At 32.7% G+C, this 20859-nt stretch overlaps 1 protein-coding gene across 2 annotated transcripts in view; it reads left to right on the top strand.

Annotated features, from left to right (window-relative positions):
- The first annotated feature begins 418 nt into the window (after nt 1-418).
- Nucleotides 419-20859, top strand: part of LOC126882825 (facilitated trehalose transporter Tret1-like) — a 55786-nt gene continuing 35345 nt past the window's right edge. For both annotated transcript variants that reach the window (XM_050647919.1, XM_050647918.1), the window contains exon 1: nt 419-582. The gene's annotated coding sequence lies outside the window, so the exon portion shown is untranslated. The remainder of the gene's footprint in view (nt 583-20859) is intronic.

Genomic DNA, 20859 nt, shown 5'->3' with positions numbered 1-20859 from the left:
GGAAGAAGAGGAGTCTCATGGTTATAGAATTTAAGGGACTGGTTTAAATGTAGTTATATATAACTCTTTAGAGCAGCGGTAGATAGAGTAAAGATAGTGATGATGATATCCAACTTCAGATTAGGAGACGACACTTAAAGAAGAAAGAAGAGGGTCACTGTAGTTGTAATTAAATATGAAAAATCACCCTAAAGCGATTATTAGATTAATATTAAAATTCGTTGGCACCGCGACGCTTTGTTTTGCGCCGCGACGCTTTGTGGAGGCCGTTAAGGCGAGGAGTATTTGCAGGCAACTTTCTCTTAGGTAACTGAGATATGAGAATTTTAAAACACCACACGTGCCCCTTCCATCCAGTTTTTGTATTAATTTTAATAAATATTACTGTATTATAAATAATAAATGGTTTATGATATAAGTGACACTAACTAGTTTTACATTACCGATACTGGAATAAAAATACTATCGTAAAGAATAAATGAAAAACGATTTATTTGAGTAGTATCAAGATTTTAAAACAAACTTGTGTTTATACGGTTAGTGTATGTTTGTTAAATATAAAGTCGTTTTGGATATAAAAAGGTAAGTTTATCTTTGGACTTAAGATTAATTTAAACTTCTCAAAAAGTTATCTGATTCTTTTGATCTAAAGTTTTTTTTCTTCTGTTATGGCCTCTGGGAGCTGTGCCCATTTACCCAGCAACATTTCTTAAAATTAATGCCTAAGTAAACCTATTACACACCAAGACTCTTACGAACCTAATTGAACAATCAAGGATAGGGAAGAGAAAAATTTTTACATAGCGTGAATAACCACAGACTAAGTAGACCACGGGATATACGGTATTATTACCAGGGAGAAAAAACAAAAAATGATATAATGATCTGAAGCTATTTTCTTGTGGAAATTTATTTTACTAAACACTATAGATTGAAATGAAAGAGTAATAAATGCAAGTTACACTGCTTTACTTGATATTTTAGCCTTGAAGTCTACATAGTTTACAAAGTTTTGGATTCTTGTTGTTTTGAGAATAACTTCCGAATGAACGAACCTTCAATCATTTGGAATTTTTATTTTAGATAACTTAAAAATAATAAATTTACTGCAGTTCTGGACTTAATCCAATATTTTCGTAAATAATACCAAAATATTACTAACGTACTTACTTATCCGTTTCTCTTCTCTTTGCCGTTTACTACATTCCATTCGCATTTTTTTTTGTCATAATATATCTTTCTCAGCGAGGTCTCTTTTTTATATTGCGGTTTTATTTCTCCGTTACACTGTAATCTAGGACGTCTTATTCTTCCTTTACTTCTATTTGGTTTCAATTTTCAAGTTCTCATAACTATTTTTGTCTCGTACATCCTTCTCACATGTGCTTCGTAACTAAAACATCTTTGTCATTTAGTAATGCGTTAGTTAGGTGGCTTTACTCGAGTTACCTCTGATTAAGAAAAAATTGTTCTATGGAAAGCCGATAAAATACATTTTTTTTATCGTATACCGATTTTGAACTTTGAAATTATATTTTCTTCAAACTACTTTTTAATTGGGATTTTGTTATTTTTAAGATACAAGATATGAAAATTTGTATGAAGAACCGAAATAAAAGGGTAAAGGTTCCAAGATTACCTTCCCATTTTTTATAACTTCGTCGCAAAAGCAGGTCAACTTTGACCAGTTGTATCTCAGGAACGTCCCTTCACAATTTAACTTTTTTCCTACCGCGTCCTTTCCAATACCGTTTTCTTAATTTAACCCTTTCTATCCCGGGCCTTAATTTGCATGTTGGTCCCTCAATCCCAAAGGTTTTTTCATGCTTAGAGTCCCATTGAATTGACAATGGCCTGTTGAATTAGTCATTGTCGACAATAGCCGGATATTAACGTTATTGTCCATAGAAACTGGACATTGATGATAATTTTAAATTCTTGATAAGATTTCGATCATTTTCCGGTCAATGTTAACAATGCCCGTTGTTAATCGGTCAATGTTGAAATTAAGACTAAAAGATAGGTTGTTTATTATTTGCTTAATTTCTGTGCCGTGCTGAAATCCATCATCATCACGTAGCGCTGCAACCCTGGGTGGGTCCTGGCTTTCTTCCAATTTCTTCGGTCTTCCATCAACCTAGGGTCAAATGGAATGTTCATTTTCCGGAGATCTGCTTGGAAGTTAACTCTCCATCGCATTCTGGGACGTCCAGGTGGTCTTTTGCCTGTAGGAATCTCCTCCCATACCAGTTTTACAAGTCTTTCGTTATGAAGTCTGTGCACGTGGCCTGCCCATCTTAGTGGCTGTGATTTAATTTCTTGGACAATATCGGTGTCATTGTAAAGTGCTTTTAATTCGATGTTGGTTCTGATCCTATACCTACTGGTTTGTGTTAATGTCGTGGTGAGGTCTGAAAATTTTTCTAGGTATTTTTCGTTCAAAACGTCTGAGCTTTTCTTCGTTTGATTTGATCATGGTCCACGTTTCGCATCCATATGTTAGTACTGGTCTGACGATGGATTTATAAATTTTGATCTTGGAACTTCTTGTAAAATTTTTTGATTTTATAAGCTTATCCAGTGCGAATAGACAGCGATTTGCTGATTGGATTCTGTCTTTTATTTCTTCAGTAACATCGTTGTCACCTGTGATTATGCTCCCCAGATACTTAAAACGTTGACTCTTTCGAAATTGAAGGTGTTGGCCGTCACATTTTGTCCTATCCTGTCTCTTCGTGTCGTTCTATTTATACACATATATTTCGTCTTCTCTTCATTAATCCTCAGCCCTACTTCGCTTGTGGCTCCTTCCACCTTGTTGAAAATGGCTTTTGTGGATAGGATGGAGTCTCCAACGGTGCTGAAATTACTCGTAGTAAATTTATGTAAAAAGTGCTACAAAATGTCATGGTTCACTATATTGTCAAAATAAAAATGATTAGCCTTCCAAAGCTATCTTATATATAAAAAAAATAATAGGACAACATAGATATCAATCGGTTTTAAAACGTCTTGCGACGTTGTCCGATGCCTAATTTCCATGACACTCTATCATCCCATTGGCCCTCTCTAAGATCTCTTGCGCTCATCGCCTTCGTTATTCCCTCTCTCCAAGATTTCATGGGTCTTCCTCTCTTTCTGCGGTTTGGTGGTACCCATTGCATAATTATTTTAGGGAGTCTTGAGTTATCCATCCTCTGGACGTGTCCGTACCATATCAGCTGTTTTCTTTCTATGTCTGTTGTTAGAGAGCCGTCAACCCCCATTCGCTGTCTTATCTCAACATTACGTATTCTCTCTCTGCGTGACACTCCTACTGATCTTCTAAAAGCGTCCATTTCTACTGCCTCCAGTTTTCTTCTGTTGTTTTCGGTTTTCCGCCAAGTTTCTGCTCCGTACAATAGACTGCTTTTAATAAGAGATTCGTAGATATTATGTTATATATTAATAGGACAACATACCTAATTTTATTTTTTTATCAACATTGGCCGTTTGCTTTTGGTCGTTATTGACCGGTTATTGATGAAAACTCTAATTTTATGTTATTTTTTTACAACATTGGCCAATAACTAAGGTTATTGTCGTTAATGGCCCTCCATTGTCGTTAATAACCAGGGGAAATGGACATTCACGACAATGCCCGGTCTTTAACGTCATTGGCCAATTTACATCATTGTCCGTAACATAATATACGTCGCATATAAATAAACAAATAAATGACCAAAAAATGCTGACGCCATCATCGCTGTAATTCCAGCAAATTTATTAAATAAACGAGTTATCGGTAGTGCATAAATAATAAACAAACACCAGAGAGCCTTAAGCTTTAAAACCATTTTTCTCCAAACCTATTATTTTGACATAGCAACTTTTATGCCTGTACTCTTCATATGTAAACAAATATATACGGCAATGGGTCCGCAAGACCCGTCTTAGGTGCCAACATTTTGCGGCTTTGGGAACAATAATCTAGCATTTTTGGACATATATTTTCTACGGCATTGGGACACCAATCGGTCTAAAATTTTATAAGCAACGCATATTTTCGGCTTTGGTAAATTGAGACCATAACACCTTGAACGTATATACAGGGTGTCCCCGAAAGTAGTGCGTTCCTTTAAGATATGGATATAATACACAATGTAGTACAAAAAGTCCTATAACATTTTTTTCTTAAGTTAACCGTTTAAAAAAAATACATTTTGCTCCATATAAGCGAACTTTTATTTCCATATAATTAATTAATCTGATATCACTGTATAAGAACTGTTTATGACTTAGGTTATTGACACCACAAATGTACGTCAGACAGGTAGACACCTGCAAAATAATTATACCACCCTATGTGTGAAAATCAAACAACACAAGGATTTGTTTGTTTGTTGAGGAGGAAGAGAGGGTTTAATGTAAATACTAAAGGCCCATGGGGCAACTATTTTTGAATTGTGACTGTGTCTGTCTTTAGATTTTGTATACATAGTTGTCAGATTTCAATTTGCATACCAAAATGTCTTTCGTTTTTTTGGCCAAACGGTTGAGTTAAAAAAAAATGTTATAAGACTTATTTGCTCTACATGGTGCCTTCTACCTGTACCACTATTTTCGGGGACACCCTGTATAAGGAAGCTGGGACTACATATCCACTTTTTAAAAAACATATATGTATGCGGCGTTGGGACGAAAAAGGTTAATTTTTAATCAAATAGTTGCCAAGATATCCTGAGGCCGCTGAAATCGTCCAATTTCAATTCCGTGCTATTAGTACGGAACAATTCAAGTACTTTCGATAGGAATAGTTGGCTTTTTATACGAAAAGCATAGATATTTCTGGTGTATCGTGTATCGTTATTTTTCTGGTTATTATTGCGACTGTAAATTTTTAATTAACAATTTAATTGTTGCTATACTATTTGTTAGATTATCGCCGCTCTCTCTCTCTCTCTCTCTCTCTCTCTCTCTCTCTCTCTCTCTCTCTCTCTCTCTCTCTCTACTCCCTTCCCTCCATGTGGAGTATTGTGCACTTATTCCGTTCTTGGCCAAAAGTCTAAGATTACTGTCTGGCCGAAACAGCGCATCTCCTTTTGTTTTTATTCTCTGGATAAACTGTATACTAGTTCCTTCCATTTTATTCTATTTTTGGCTGTTTTTGACTTCACCCCATATTAGTCCAATGTTTTCTCCTTATTGTGCTTTTCCAGCTGTTGTATGGACTTCCTCTCTTTTCTCCTCTAGTTGGTATTCAAGTGTTCATCTCGCTGTGTTGCTTTGTCTTTCCTTAAAGTGTGACCAATTCATTTCCATTTTTTTCTTGACTCTAGTAGATATGTTAGTTTGCTTTGTTCTTTCCCATAGTACTGCATTAGTTATTCTATTGGGTCAGTATATTTTCAGGATTTATCTTAGAGATTTGTTTACAAAATTTTTTAATTTTTATTGTTCCCGATTTCGCTTGTTTGTCAAATTCTATTTAAAGCGTCGAATGCATATTTGCCTTTATTATTCTCGTCTGTGTATACTTTTTACACCCCCCGTTCCTTTCCATGACTTATCACAGATAATACAAGCTATGTAATTCTTGCTAAATATTAGTTGAAAATTAAAAATTTTTTGGGGAAAAGCCTGATTTTCCGAGAAAAATTTTCGTCGATGGCAATCGAAGGAAAAATATCTCTGTGTAGAATTAAATTACAGTAAATTTTTACTTAGGTGTTCGTGGTTTAAAGTTAAAATCTTCTGGGTACAGAGCAATAACTGCAAAAAGAATATTTCGGAGCCCTAATTTGTTTATAAACAAATTAGCATACTTTCTGCTGACTTTTCATACTTATGTATATTATACTCCGTTTGAAAATAACTATTGATAGCACAGTTTTTATGACACAGCCCATTTACATTTTATTTGTATTATATATTTGTAAACAACATGAAATATAAATGAGCTGTGTCATAAAAACTGTGTTATCAAAAAATTTTCAAACGGAGTTTAGGGTATACAGGAGTATACGGAGTATAGGGAGTATAGGGTATAATATACAGGCTATCCCGAAAAGATTGGTCATAAATTATACCACACATTCTGGGTTCAAAAATAGGTTGATTGAACCTTACTTACTTTAGTACAAATGTGCACATAAAAAAGTACAGCCTTTTGAAATTACAAAATGAAATATAGTTTTTCCAATATATCGAAAACTATTATAGACTTTTTACTGAAAATGGGCATGTAGCATTTTTATGGTACCCCATGCGTTTGTGCACCCCATTAAATCCCCCTAAACTTTTGTGTATGTTGCTATTACATTATTATTGTAGTACTATTAGTTAAACATACTGTTTTTAAAACTTTTTTGCCTCCTAATACTTTCTAGATAAGCCAGTTTTTATCCAGAAATTTTGAATATTTGTCAAATCCACCACATATTTGTATATGGTTAAGTACGATTATAGAGACCTGGTAATAATATGAAAAATTTATAATTTACATTTTTATAATATTAAAAAATACTAAGAGGCTAAAAAGTTTTAAAAACACTGTGTTTAACTAATGGTACCGCAATAAAATTTTAATTGGAACGTACACAAACATTTGAGGGGTTTAAATTTAAAGGAACGAAACGCCCATAAAATTTGTATGTAAACATAGTAAAAAAGAACCGCATCTCGATAAAAACTGGTTTATCGAAAAAATTCTAAGAGGCAAAAAAGTGTTTTTAAAAGTATTGTGTTTAACTAATGGCACCACAATAATAATTCAATTAAGTACACAAACGTTTGGGGGGGTTCAAGGGAACAAAACCCCATAAAATTTGTATGGGGTGTACAAATTTCACTGTTGATTTTTTTTTAGATAAACCTGCCCTAAGAATTCCACATGTCCATTTTCAATAAAAAATCTAAGAGTTTTCGATATAGGAAAAGAATCGATTTTCATTTTGTAACTTCAAAGGGCTGTAACTTTTTTATGTGCACTACTGTATATAGGTAAGTGAGGTCAATCAACCTATTTTTGACCCCAGAATCTGTAGTATAATTTATGACCAATCTTTTCGGGACACCCTGTATATGAAATATTAAGATTCAATTCCAACAATAAAATTACTGGTAAATAACTTTTCCTTGTTTTTTCCTAATTGGCCCAGAGTAATATCTATTATATATGTCGAGGATTTAATGAGAAAGACTAAACAATTTTGTGAAAATAAAAATCCAAAGAACATTAAGCAGCTTAAATACAACTGTGTTATAAACAACTGAGGAAAATGCCCCGATAACGCTTGGGTATGATGCTGAATTAAGGAAATGGAAGAACTTATTGTTATAAAAGATTAACAAACTAAGGAGTAATCCCATGCAATTCGTTGTTCAACGAATTAAAAAAAATATATAGCGCGTCCCATAGAAAAGAATTTTAATTGAGACGCATACATTAAAAAAATGTATTTGAGAAGGTTATAATATGAATATTATTCTCAAGGCCTGTATTTCTAGCGGATGTTGTATTAATAATGGTGCTATTTGCATATGCCGCAAAATTTATTCAAATAATTATTTGAATTAAAGCTTTTACTATATAATGAAATTAAGTGAAATATTAAGCAATATATTTAAAATTTAAAAACTATATTAAAACATTTTTAGTTATATTTCATTTATGTTTTTTTAAAGATCCCACCCTGTTAAATAGATGGTGATATCAGCGGAACCGAGTCGATGTAAACTTATCGTAAATAACAAAATAATAGAACAAGATGGAAACGGAATACTAGCGAATAAAATTGTAAAGCTACGGAAAGGGGAAGAAGAAGTACAAAAACAAGTGAGCATGGCGAACAGAGCAGCAGGGTGTTTCAACAACACAATTTGGAGAAACAAATATTTCACAACGGAAACAAAATCCAGGATAAAAAAACGAATAACCGTTTTCAATTTCGTTGCAAAACGAAAATACAGCCGCATCATATTCTAGTCCAATCAGAGAGTGCAGCAAGCACCTCTACCGGTTTCGAAACTTATTAGTCTCTCATCAGGAGGCACATATATGCTGCTGCCTCTGATCCAACCAAAACAAATCCCGGCGTGCAGTCACGGATTGCAACGAACGAAATGGCATAGATGCCCTAGCGGCAACTGCTAGCAAAAGACTAAGTTTTCACTCTGATGGCACATAAAAGAACGTAATGTTACTCTACATACCACCAGACTGAAAACAGTGGGAACCTTCTCTGGTTACACCTCCGAAGCTTCTACAATTTGCAAGCTATACGGATGCTGAGACTAAGGAAGATGAAGGAATTTTTCAATTTATTATTCACGTCCCATCTGCTCAACGCGGTAAAGTTCCAACGAGAATGGTTCCCTTCGTACTCCAATCAGAGTAAACATGTAAATAAAAAATGAATAACCATTTTCAATTTCGTTGCAAAACGAAAATACAGCCGAATCATATTCTAGTCCAATCAGAGAGTGCAGCAAGCACCTCTACCGGTTTCGAAACTTATTAGTCTCTCATCAGGAGGCACATAGGATATTTAAATCAAAAATAGAAGCAAAAGAGAATGCAATCTGCAATCAACACATAAAAAGAATGCCAGAAAATAAAATAGTACGAATAGCATTAGACAAATCGCTAAATGCAAGAAGATCATTGGGAAGACCAAGGAAAGGGTGGTCAGTGGTCAGACAACGTCAGGAAAATAGAGAAGATCCCACCTCAACAATGATCTAGTCTATATTGAGCGCTAAAAGTGTGGGGTGCTCATAATATGTGGTCTCCGGAAATGGTGCTCATGCGACAAGGGTAGTAGAAAAGAGACTTGCAGATCATATTGGTTTCACAAATGAATGAATGGTTTGGTAATGATCGCAAATTCTTTATATAGGATTGACCACCTTGCTATACGGCTAAAAGCGTTATATATATATATATATATATATATATATATATATATATATATATATATATATATATATATATATATGTATATATATATTTTTAGCCTCTCATGACGTCCCCCCATGTTAAACTGTAGTCTCTCGTGGCGTCCAGGTCTTCGTGGACTCCGATATACGGTTGCCACGAGGATTTTCTCTAAAATTTATCTCCGGTGAAAGGTACCACTTCCTACAATGCCTGAACAAAATATTGGCCGGATGTCCTCAGACACGTTATCTGTATAATAATATACACATTACTTGGAGCAGTTGCCATCAGGCGCGCCACGTTCGCTTGCTGTATATCTAAAATCACTTTAACGGTTTTGGTGACGTCCAAATATATATTTATTCAGTTTAAGGTTGTCGCGGAATCCGTATATTTCAGTTTATGTCCTCATGGCTTCTACTACGCTGTTGCCACCTCAAATGTTGGTATTTAGACTTCGGATATTTTTATAAATGATTATTGTAGTATGTTAAAACAATTATTGTTGTGACAGATTAATGGTGTTCTCTTTGTATAATTAACAATGTATTTTTTTATTACAAAAATAAAAAAAATTAAAAAGTATGTTCATTAAAATTGATGAATTTATCATAACCAGTTGCCGAAACTGGTGGTCTAATTGCTCAATTGTAACATATTATAGAAGTGTTAGAATTTAGTTCTTAATTCTTGATTAGAAAATCCAGATTTAGAAATTAGAACCACAAACACATTTAAAGAATATAAATATCTCGGATCTATAATATCTAAAGAAGGCAAAAGAGACATCGAAAACAGAACACAGCAGGGCAAAATAGCGGTAAACATTCTAAGCTCTCAGGTATGGTCTAAAAAGATAAGACAAAAAACGACAATCTATAGTACCTTGGTAGAGCCTATTATGACTTATGGGGCAGAAGTTTGGCAGATCACGAAAAAAGATAGAAAGAGAATAGAAGTAGGTAGTAGAAATGGATTATCTAAGGAGAGCGTGTGGTATATCCAAAAAAGATCGCATCAGGAATGAAGATATTAGGAGGACAAAAACTGTATATTCCAGAGTAGATAGAATTAAAACGAGACAACTAGTGTGGTATGGTCACGTCAAACGAATGAATGAAGATAGATGGCCAAAGAAAGCTTTAAATTATATACCACAACAAAGAAGAAGAAGAAGGGGAAGGCCTTGAGTTACCTGGGAAGAACACGTACAGCACATCATGAGAGATAGAGCCATCAAAGAAGACGAATGGATGGACAGAAAAAGATGGCGGTCGAAATGCGAGAAGTAGCAGAGGCTATAGGAACCTCGCTTATAGATATATAGATATAATTCTTTATTACAATATTTTTAATTATATAATTTTTCTATTCTCATACTATAATAATAATATATCAATTATGATGTCACCACCTTTATCATAGATAGAATCAGATAGATCATTAGATACAACTAACAAAGCAGGAAGACCTTCTCCAGGAAGTACATAAAATAATGCCCTCTATTCGTCACGGAACATCACAAGAAATATGGGAGACTTTTAAACATTGTGTAACAACACCAATTGATCATCCAAAGATAAATAATCCTGTGCAACGGAAACACTGGATAACAGATGAAACCTTTCAAATCATTGAGAATAGAAGAAATCTTTGTCAAAGTGGTATGCATAGTGAAAGGGAAAAAGCTAGTTTAAGAAACCTCAATAAAGAAGTAAAGCGAAGATTCAAGGCAGATAAAAAACTCTACTATCAAAATATATGCAAAGAAATTGAGAGACATGATCAGAATAATCAGCCGAGAGATCTATTTAGAAAAATACGCTACTTAACAAGATACTTCAAAGCCAGAACTTGGGCCATTGAAGACAACACTGGAACTCTGAGAACAATCAGAGAAGATATAGCAGAGACATGGAGATCGTATTGCAGGGACCTATATAAAGATGATCAACGCCAAGAACCTGTTAACCAAATCTTTGACGAGGTAGAAAAAGAACCTGATATACTTGAAAATGAAGTAAGACTAGCGATCATTTAGCTCAAATATAATAAAGCACCAGGTCCAGATATGATAACACCAGAAATACTCAAAGCCACAGAAGAAACTGGCGTAAAATTACTTCATCGACTGTAACCAAATATGGCATTCTAAACAATGGTCTAAAGACTGGACAAAATCTACAATAACAACGATTCATAAAAAAGGCAGCTTCCATAAATGCGACAATTATAGAACTATTTCTCTTATATCACATGCCATTAAAATTAAAATAATGCTACATATAATCAATGAGAGAATAAAAACATTTTTTCAAAGAGAAATTTCATAAGAGCAAACTGGATTTACCAAAGGTAGAGGTACTCGAGAACACCTGTTGAATATAAGACAGATAATCGAAAAATCTAGGGAATTCAATATTCCACTGTATATATGCTTTATAGATTATCGTAAAGCGTTCGACAAGGTCAAGTGGAGACACTTATGGCGAATACTAAATATTACATGCGAGTAAGGGCCAAAATAAAGATGAAATTAGTCAAAGACAAAAACCGGAAAGTAAACACAAGAAGAAGATACAATGTCGAAGCTCTTAAACAAGAAAACACAAGAATCGAATTCACAAAAAGACTGAAATTAAACCGAACAGCACTGTCCCAACATGAGGAAACAGTGGAAGAAATATGGAAGAACTTCAAGGACATTATGCAAAAACTGCAAACGAAATTATAGGGATAAAAAAAAAGAGAAAAGAAATGGATAACCGGAAACACATTGTACTCCAGAGAAATATATCAAAAATATACGTTCGGAACACTTGACCGGCCAGGTTTCAAATGGATTTTTTGGACACTATATTACATTATAAATACAAAAATGTCCGTTACAGTTCGGACGATAATTTTAGTTATTAACAAATAAGGGTCAAAAATGGCAGTTTTTTCGTTTAAATCGCTACAGGTAAAAATAAGTAATTAAATATCTTATATCAGATAGAGTAAGTATTCATTTTTAGTAGATGAACAGAGGTTTAAAATGGCAGTTTTTGAATTTTCGTACGATTATTTGTTGCTTCGGTAATTGCAAAATAAAACTTAAATTTCGAAAATAAAAAATTTGCTATAGCTTTTGCAAAAATAAACTTAAGACTGATATTACATGAAATATTGGGTCGAACAGTCCATGTCCAGTCCAGATAATATACAAAAAATTTCAAGGCGATTCGTCAATTAGTTTACATTTTATTCAATTTGTTTATAAAAAAAAGCCTTTTCTTTGCAATGATGAAGCATACTTTTCTTCATAAAATAATAATGATACAGCAATTTTGTGGAAACCACATGAAAACAGAATACTTATGTTTTCAAAGTTTTTAAAAAAATAATAAAAAGTCATTTTTATCATTCCGAAAATATTTTAGTAAAATAGAGTCATTTTTGGCTTATAAACAATTTGAATAACTTTGTTAGTATTGATTGCAAACTAAATTAATCGACTTAAGGATGCTAAAGACCTACCGGTTATAACCTAAAACCGGTTTTTTTAATTCGAAACAACCGGTTTTACCGGTTGTTTTTTTGTCCCGGTTATAACCGGTTTTTTCTTTTTAAAGTAATTACCAGTGAAAAACCGAAAAAGTTACCTGTGGAAAAAAAATTTATTTAGAGAAAAATGAAAAAATTTCTATCTATTTTCGATCTCAATCATATGTATTATAAATAATATGCGAAGTAATTAACCCAAACAACCATAATTCAACTTTTATTTGCTAATAGAGAACTGGACGAAAGTGTCACATCAGCTTTTATGAAACAATTTTGGGAATAGTTATTTTTAGATTTAGATGATAATATATTTACATAAAAAAGTAAGTGATCTGCTTGAAATTGATATTCCAACCATCATCTAAAAAATTGTTTATACTTGAGTACTTGAGACTTGAGACTCTTGTTTGTAAGAAATTTGAATACCGAAAACCGATTAGGAACCTCCATTATGTAATTTTTAAACAATAAATAATTCTTAGGATATAAAAGGTAGGTATTATACGAACGTATTAAAAAATATTACCTACTGAAATTTTTTGATGGCAATAGAGAAGTAAATAATGAATTGGTTTATCGAATTTATTTTTAAGTAAAATATGTCATTTGGATATTTTTTAAACCTGATAGATCCAAGGGACATTTCGGTAGATCGGTAGGATCATCACTTTTGGGAATATCCCAATTATTGACAACGCAATATACGCCGACGCCGTCTACAACGAGCGACGAATCAGAGATTGGGGTACTTTCGCCCATTTTTAGGGTAATTTAAAAGCGCCTGGGAAAATTTTTATAGGTTGAATTGGTTGGGGAATTTTTCGGGAGGAAAATTGAGCAAACTAAAGTGCAATATAAATGTAACATTATAACCTATTGAGTATTTGCTTTTGATGAAAAAAACGAAAACCGGTTTTTGGAACAACCGGGTTTTTGACCGGTTTTAACCGTCAGGTTAAGCCGTAAGTAAAAAAAACGGTATAACCGAAAACCGGTTTTTTGTTGAACAACCGCCATCCCTAGACTTTAGGATTTAAAAGGCTGGTACTTTTACATTATTATTGTATTATCGGTTTATAACGTTCTCCGTCTTCCGATACCCGTTCGCCACTCCTCTCCGTCCGCACACTGATCTACTTTCAGACCTCTTTCATCCATGACTTTGTTTATTCCTGCCTGTCAACTTTTCCTCTTTCTACCTCTTCTTCTTCTACCTTGCGGTTTCTAGTTTTGCACTTGTTTTGTGATTCTGTCTTCATGCATTCTTTGTACGTGACCAAACCATCGTAGTTGTATTTCGCTGATTTCGTCATTTATTGTATGTGTAACCTTCATTATTTCTCGTATCCGTTCATTGGTGACATGTTCTCTTCTTGATCTTCCTGCAGCTCTTCTTTAGAAGTCCATTTCGGTGACATCTAACATTCGTTTTGATTTTTCCTTCATATGCCATACTTCTCAGCTCTATGTTATAATGCTTTTCACTACGGCGTTATAGATCTTTTTCTTGTTTTGGTTGTTTATCTGCTTGTCCCAGAGTACTTAGTTTAGGAGCCTAATTGCTTTCCTGGCCTGAGTATTTCGTTCTTTAATGGCTCCGTCCAGTGTTCCATCATTCGTGATTTTTATACCCAGGTATTTATATTCGTAACATTTACTGATTGTTTCTCCTCCTTCTATAGTCGAGGTAGTGAAGCATTTTGGCTCGCAATGTTTTCGTCCAACATGGATTTACTTGAAATTTTCACAGAAGGTAGGGAATAGTACAAGAATCATTTTCTATATCATGCCGCTGTACGCTAAAAACTTGGGGTGGTTGCCACCCTATCTCGGGGACGGGAATTTTTTTATTGCATGTAAATCGATGTAAAAAGTAATTCTAAGAAAAAAATGTTTTTTATATTTTCTTCGTAAAACTAATATTTTTCGAGTTATTCGCGCTTGAAAGTAACAGTTTTTCGACGAAAAAATCGCCTTTTTTAGAGGGTTTTTTGAGAATACCTCGAAAAATATGCATTTAATAAAAAAAAACTGTAGATATCAAAAATGTATCTTTTAGTAACACAAATTAAATTAAACTTAAATAATCTTTTTTCAAGTATACTGTTAGACCTTTCAAAAAATAATAATATGAAGCTCCTCTAGTATGAAAATTAAGCGACTTATGATGAAAACAGTCGGTACCTGCTATTCTCTATGAAAAAATCAGTGAAAACAACCCCCTAACTACCCTACTAATTAAAAATTGGTCTTCACCTTTCTGTCATTCCCTTTATATTCGTATTATCAATACACCCAAGAAGTTTGACCTATTTAAAAGGCCTAATTTTAGAAAAATTGGAGTAACGAATACTGGAGATACGAAAAAAATTATGGACTACTAAATTGTAGCTTATTATTTAATAACTAAAATTCCCTTCTGCATAGATTTTCATTACAGTGAACAGTTAGCGAGATACTATAGCTATTTAAAACCTCTATTTTCGAGCAAACACCCCCTTATTCTTTTAAACCCACCCCAATTAAAACTAAGGGCTCTTACAGAATTTAGTTTTCACAGTCTTATAACTCTTTAAAAATCCTACAAAATTATTTTTGAAAAAACTTTTTATCGCCAAAAATGAAGGAGCTATGTTTAGAAAACCAATATTTTTTGAAAACCCACTTATGGATCATTTTCAATGTATGTATAATACCACAGAACCGGTTCGTATACTAGAAGATGACTAAAAAACTATTTGTATTTGTATTTGTACATATTTGTAAATTCGTATTTTTGTGTAAATAAATGTTTTTGTAATTCTTTAATTCTACTTTTTTTCTGTATAGATCTATTAAATTATCTACTTATAAAAATTGTGATGTTATTAAGGGTGCTTTTTAAGGGTTGAAATATTATGATATTTTATCCTAAAGTATAAAACAATAATTATTTAACCAATCAAAACCAAATTTTACCCATATTAAAATTTACAATGTTTTTATATAATTTTTGTTAATAAGGGGTAGGTTACACCCCTAAAATAATCAACGCCCTTAAGCATGATATAGAATATGAAGTACAGGGTGAGATGGCCTAATCCCAAATTTTTATGTAAATCGATGCAAGCCGAAATGATTCTTTTAGGATAAGAAAATTTTTTATATATAGCTCCAAGAAGGGTGGTTTTAAGGGTTGAAATATTATGATAGTATATCTTAAAGCATAAAACAATCATTATGTACCTAATAAAAACCAAATGTTGACAATATTAAAGTTTAAAATGTTGTTTTATAATTTTTTACAATTAGGGGTAGTTTTCACTTTTCACGTTTCTATGTTAATATTTGTATTCACCATTGCCTCCCACAACTTTACCAAAGGTACACTGTCGTATGCCTTTTTCAGATCAATATAATATACGAAATAAATCTCTTGGTTAATCGCTGTTTCCTTTTCCATGACTTGTGCGATTGCAAAAACGTGATCAATTGTAAATCTTCCGGCTCTAAATCCTGCTTGTTCTTCTGCTTCCATTTCCTTGTATTCGTCTTCTATTCGGTTTCTTAAGATCCTTCCGTATATTTTGCTGATTGTTGGTGTAACGGAAATACCCCTGTAGTTATCACATTGTTTTCGATGTGTACTTTTACATAAATGTTAAAAAAAAATTTACCTTGGTTAATTACGGTCAAAGTTAGCCACTTTTTTTATTTAATTCACTAGTTTGTTCATAACAATTAAGAAACCTAACTATCGCTATTTTGAAGTTCAAGGTATGTATATAGTTTATGTGTAAAAGTTTGAGTAAACTTGAACATAGTGGTTAATATATCTTTAAAAATAACGTGGCTAACTTTGCTCGTAATTAACCTAGGCGAAAGGTTTTTTTTTGAAAATTCGTGTAAAAATATCAGCTTTTCAAATCCCAACGCAGATTTAGTCAATATGTTAATATGGTTATTCAAATTGTTTATAAGCCAAAAATGATTCTACTTTCGTAAAATGTTTTCAGAATGGTAAAAATGACTTCTTATTGATTTTTTAAATAAGTTGAAAATATAAGTATTCTTCTTTCCTGTGGTTTTCACAGAATTGCTGTATCATTATTATTTTATGAACAACAAACATTGCAAAAAAGCTCTTTGTGATAAACAAATCGAATGAAATTTAAACTAATTGACAAATCGTCTGGAAATTTTTTGTGCATTATGTGGACCATTTGACTCAACATTTCATGCAATATCAAAGTCTTAAGTTCATTTTTGCAAAAGTTATAGCAATTTTTTATTTTCGAAATTTAGTTTTATTTTGCAATTTCCCAAGTAGCGTTCCGCTACGTTTACGAGTAGCCACTCCCGACAACCGTAATAATTAACATCGAATAACAAAAAGTTACCTTACGATCGAGGTAGGAAAATGAAAACAGAATTAGTGCTAGCTAACCAACGACTTAAGAAGGTCAAATACAGACAAATATGTGTTGGAGAAAAAACGGCAGATGTCATACATAAAAGAATAGGAGATATTCAATAAATCTATTTTGGAATTGCAATTACAAAGCAAGCTAAATATATCTGTAAAGATATAATATACCTAAAATGAACGTCTGGTAAGTGATTTTATTTTAAAAAATCTCTTTTGGAAATTTAGGAAACACATATATCAAAATGAATAATTTTATACCTTAAAAAGTCAAATCTAGCAAAGCTACTTTTAGAAATATATTACTTAAGTAATAATGTAATTTCATTTTGGATAAATGACCTTCCCATTTATGTGGAAGAATATGTTTGGTTATCTTTTGTAACCGGTCTGTCTCACCTTGTATCCAGGAAAAAATTTCTAGATACCTAATGAGAACCTCTCTTTTTAGCCGTACCTAGAGAATTATAAAATAGAACCAAGCTTTTAATATCCCACAAAGACAACTTATATGGAAAATGCACTAAGAATAACATTCCTATTAATTATCTAGAACGTAAATCTTCCCTAAGATGTGTATACTCATAGAGCCGCTTACCGTCTGATAAACCGGCACGTCCATAAGCCAACACTTGGAATTAGAGCTGAAGGAATTTCATCTAGATTGGAACAAAGATAAGTGTACTTAATTAATGTTCTCATTTATAGACCGAATTGTGTTCCGCAATATGTTATATATTTATTCTACATTTGTTGTTAAGCATTAGATTATTTTTTAACTTCCCTTATCATATCTTTTACTATCGGTTGTGTCTACACAACAAATAATATTTTGTCAATTTTTCATCTAAATCTCAATGCATGTAAGGGAACATAAGTACTTATAGACCTAGAGCATTGGTCTCTATAGGGTTCATTACATAATAACTTAGGTATTGTGGTAGATAATATACAAGTATATTAATACGGTATTATGAAGAATATCATCTGGTTCTGTTGACTAGCACTCACTATTGTTTTTCTGTCTCTTTATTGTTTGTATCTGAAAGAAACGTAAACTCATAGAAATCATTTAATAGTCGGAAACTTTTACGTTATCTGCTTATATCTTGGCAACCAAAATTTTAACATTACTCATATTCATTATTTATATTATTAATTAAATTTTACTATTATATATTCATCTTGCAAGCCAATGTTTTACATTATTATACATTATTTATATTTTTAGCTAGAAATTTTACATTATATATATATACATTAGTTACCAAAATCTTACTTTACATATATCTAGGTATTTTTTTTACACAATAAAAATAAGGTATACCTATTGGGTTTGTATCATTTCACCTGCACCTGATATCTCTCAACTATATGTGTTCATATAATATTTTATTTCAGGATTAAGTTATTTGGATTGTTTATATCTGTCTCCTTATTTCTCTCTCTCTCTTTTTCTCTCTCTCTTTCCCCCCCCCTCTCTCTCTCTCTTTCTATATCTCTCTCTATATATATATGTATATATATATATATTGTTGTGATCTTGATTATTGATATGAGATAATAATTTTATATGTCATTTAATTTAATCAATGCTTTAATAATAATCTAATTAATTTACCAGATCACATATCAATATGTTTTCACTCTCAGGGTTTTTTTATAAAATTAATTACTTACATACGTGGCTTCTAAGTATTTCTTAATGGTTCCTAATCGGGATAGGAAAGAAAAGAGTAAAATAATAACACATATGGGTTACAATTGTAATCAAAATATTGTTTATTTTATTTAAATGGCAATCACTGCTTAATATTTGCTATATCTTATTATTCTTAAAAATAACATTTATACATGGGAATCTTATTTTCTTTTGATTTCCAATTGAAAGTTTTTATTAACATTTAACTATTATGATTTATCAGCAACAATTCTATTTAAGTTTGATGAAGCTTTTCTGATATTATTGATTATGTTTTTTTTTCAATTTTAAATGTGGTATTTACTACGAAAAACCCATACATTCATGTCCAAACAAATGAGACTGACCTTTTTCTGGTGCACTGAGAATGTCTTCACACAAGACCCGTTTCCTGCTATCCTTGGCTGCAATCAAAACCTCGTCCTGGCTTCCAGTAATGTTCTCCTCCGAAACTAGCTCGTATAGCTCTCGTTTCCTGCTTCTGTCGTGATGCTGTGTTCTACCTTTTTCGAAACTGCAATCAGCTACCGGGAACTCTTGGCTCAAGGAGGTTCTTTTACTCTCAACTTGGCCTACCTCTCGTTCTACGATAGATACTCCACACTCATGGAACTACACCGGCTTTCTCACTCTCCGTACACTACCGTCTACGACTCGACTTCACTTCTCGACAGTTCAAAACATTCTGCTCTCTATTTGTCATTCATTCCCCTACTTTCTAAATATCCCTTCCAGATTCACAAATCAAAATTCCACCACCAACTCTCATTCGCAGTATTCCTCAAAACCAATTTTTAAACTTTCTAAATATGCTTAATGGATTTCCAAAAAAAATAGTTAATTCCCATTCTAAAATTACTTTCTACTAATTACAAAATTTAATGATCTATTATCTACTTTCACTAAGTCTTCTTTAGCATCGGCTAATGATTGAACCTTCCGCGAACAACGATAATGACCTATTATCGATTTCACTTGAGTCTTATTTAATCACTTCTTAAAATTAAATATAACAATTTGTTGTATACAGGTTGTTCTAAATTTATATGCCCATGGTTGAGAAAATTGAAAATATTTTATATTAAATTGAAATCTGTTTATAATTATCAAATTTTAATTTTCATATCACATAGAAATATAACAAATCCCCGCCTTGTATTCGATAAAATTTATCTGCATTTTTAAATAAATTTTCTCGAGGCAAAACCAACTCTCTGTATATTTCCTTACTTTAATCTACGTCTTATACCCCTTCTTCTTGTATTACTCTAATTAGTCCCACCTGTAGAGTAATTGTTTCCTTATTTTCAGTGTCCTCATCCTGTGTTAGAGTGTCGGCTATTATGTTGTCTTTCCCTTTTTCCCATATCAATCTTCTGTCTTTTTCCTCAGATTTTTCACATACTTTTACCGTGCATTCTGCATCCTCGTTTTCATATGCCTCCTCTTCAAATGCCACTGTTTCGATTATATCTTTTTCGCTTTCATTTGTTAGCTTTATTTCTCCTTCTCCTGAGCTCATCTCTTCTTTTGAGGAATCCCAGTTTTCTTTTGCTTTTGATACTCTCAATTTTTCTTCTTCTGGGCTCAACTCTTCTTTTGAGGAGCCACAGGTTTCATTTTCTTTTGTCTTTTTCTGACTTTTTCTCCCTTTTCTTCTTTGTCCTTGCTTCGTTGCCAAATTCATTTCCACTGTTTGTTCTTTACCTGATTCGTCCGTATTTTGTTTCTCCTGTTCCTTGTCCTGTTCTTCTTCTTTTTCTTCTGTTAGATTCATCGTATTATTTTTAAAATCTATCACTACATGTTTTTCTGCCAATTCGTCAACCCCTACTATCATGTCATGTGACATGTTTGGCATTATTACACATTGTAGTGCATACATCTTCTTACCCAGTCGTACCATTACTCGTATGCCTTCATTTATAGTTGCCAATGTCCGTTTGTTTGCGCCCACTAAATTTACCCTAGGTATTTTGTAAATTAAATTTGTTAAGTTAACTTCTTCTATTAGTTTTCTGTTGACCAATGTTATTTCAGATCCAGTGTCTATCATAATTTTAATTGGTTTCTCGTTGATAAATCCATCCACAAATTTTAAATTAACTCCATTTTTCTTTTCGTTGTTCCTTGCCAATTTAATAAACTCCTTGGGGTTACAAAAGATTCCTGTTTGATTTTTGGTTTTTAGTGAGCGCCGTCGTGAAAAAACGCCGGTTGCTCATCGTAGTTTATATTTTCGTCATAATGTCTCTCTCCGTCATATTCATCTGTCTGGGTATTATT

Source organism: Diabrotica virgifera, chromosome 3 (assembly GCF_917563875.1).
Source record: "Diabrotica virgifera virgifera chromosome 3, PGI_DIABVI_V3a".
In the NCBI taxonomy this organism is placed as follows: domain Eukaryota; kingdom Metazoa; phylum Arthropoda; class Insecta; order Coleoptera; family Chrysomelidae; genus Diabrotica; species Diabrotica virgifera.
Note: the sequence above shows the minus strand (reverse complement) of the source record. Positions and strands in the feature narration are given on the sequence as shown.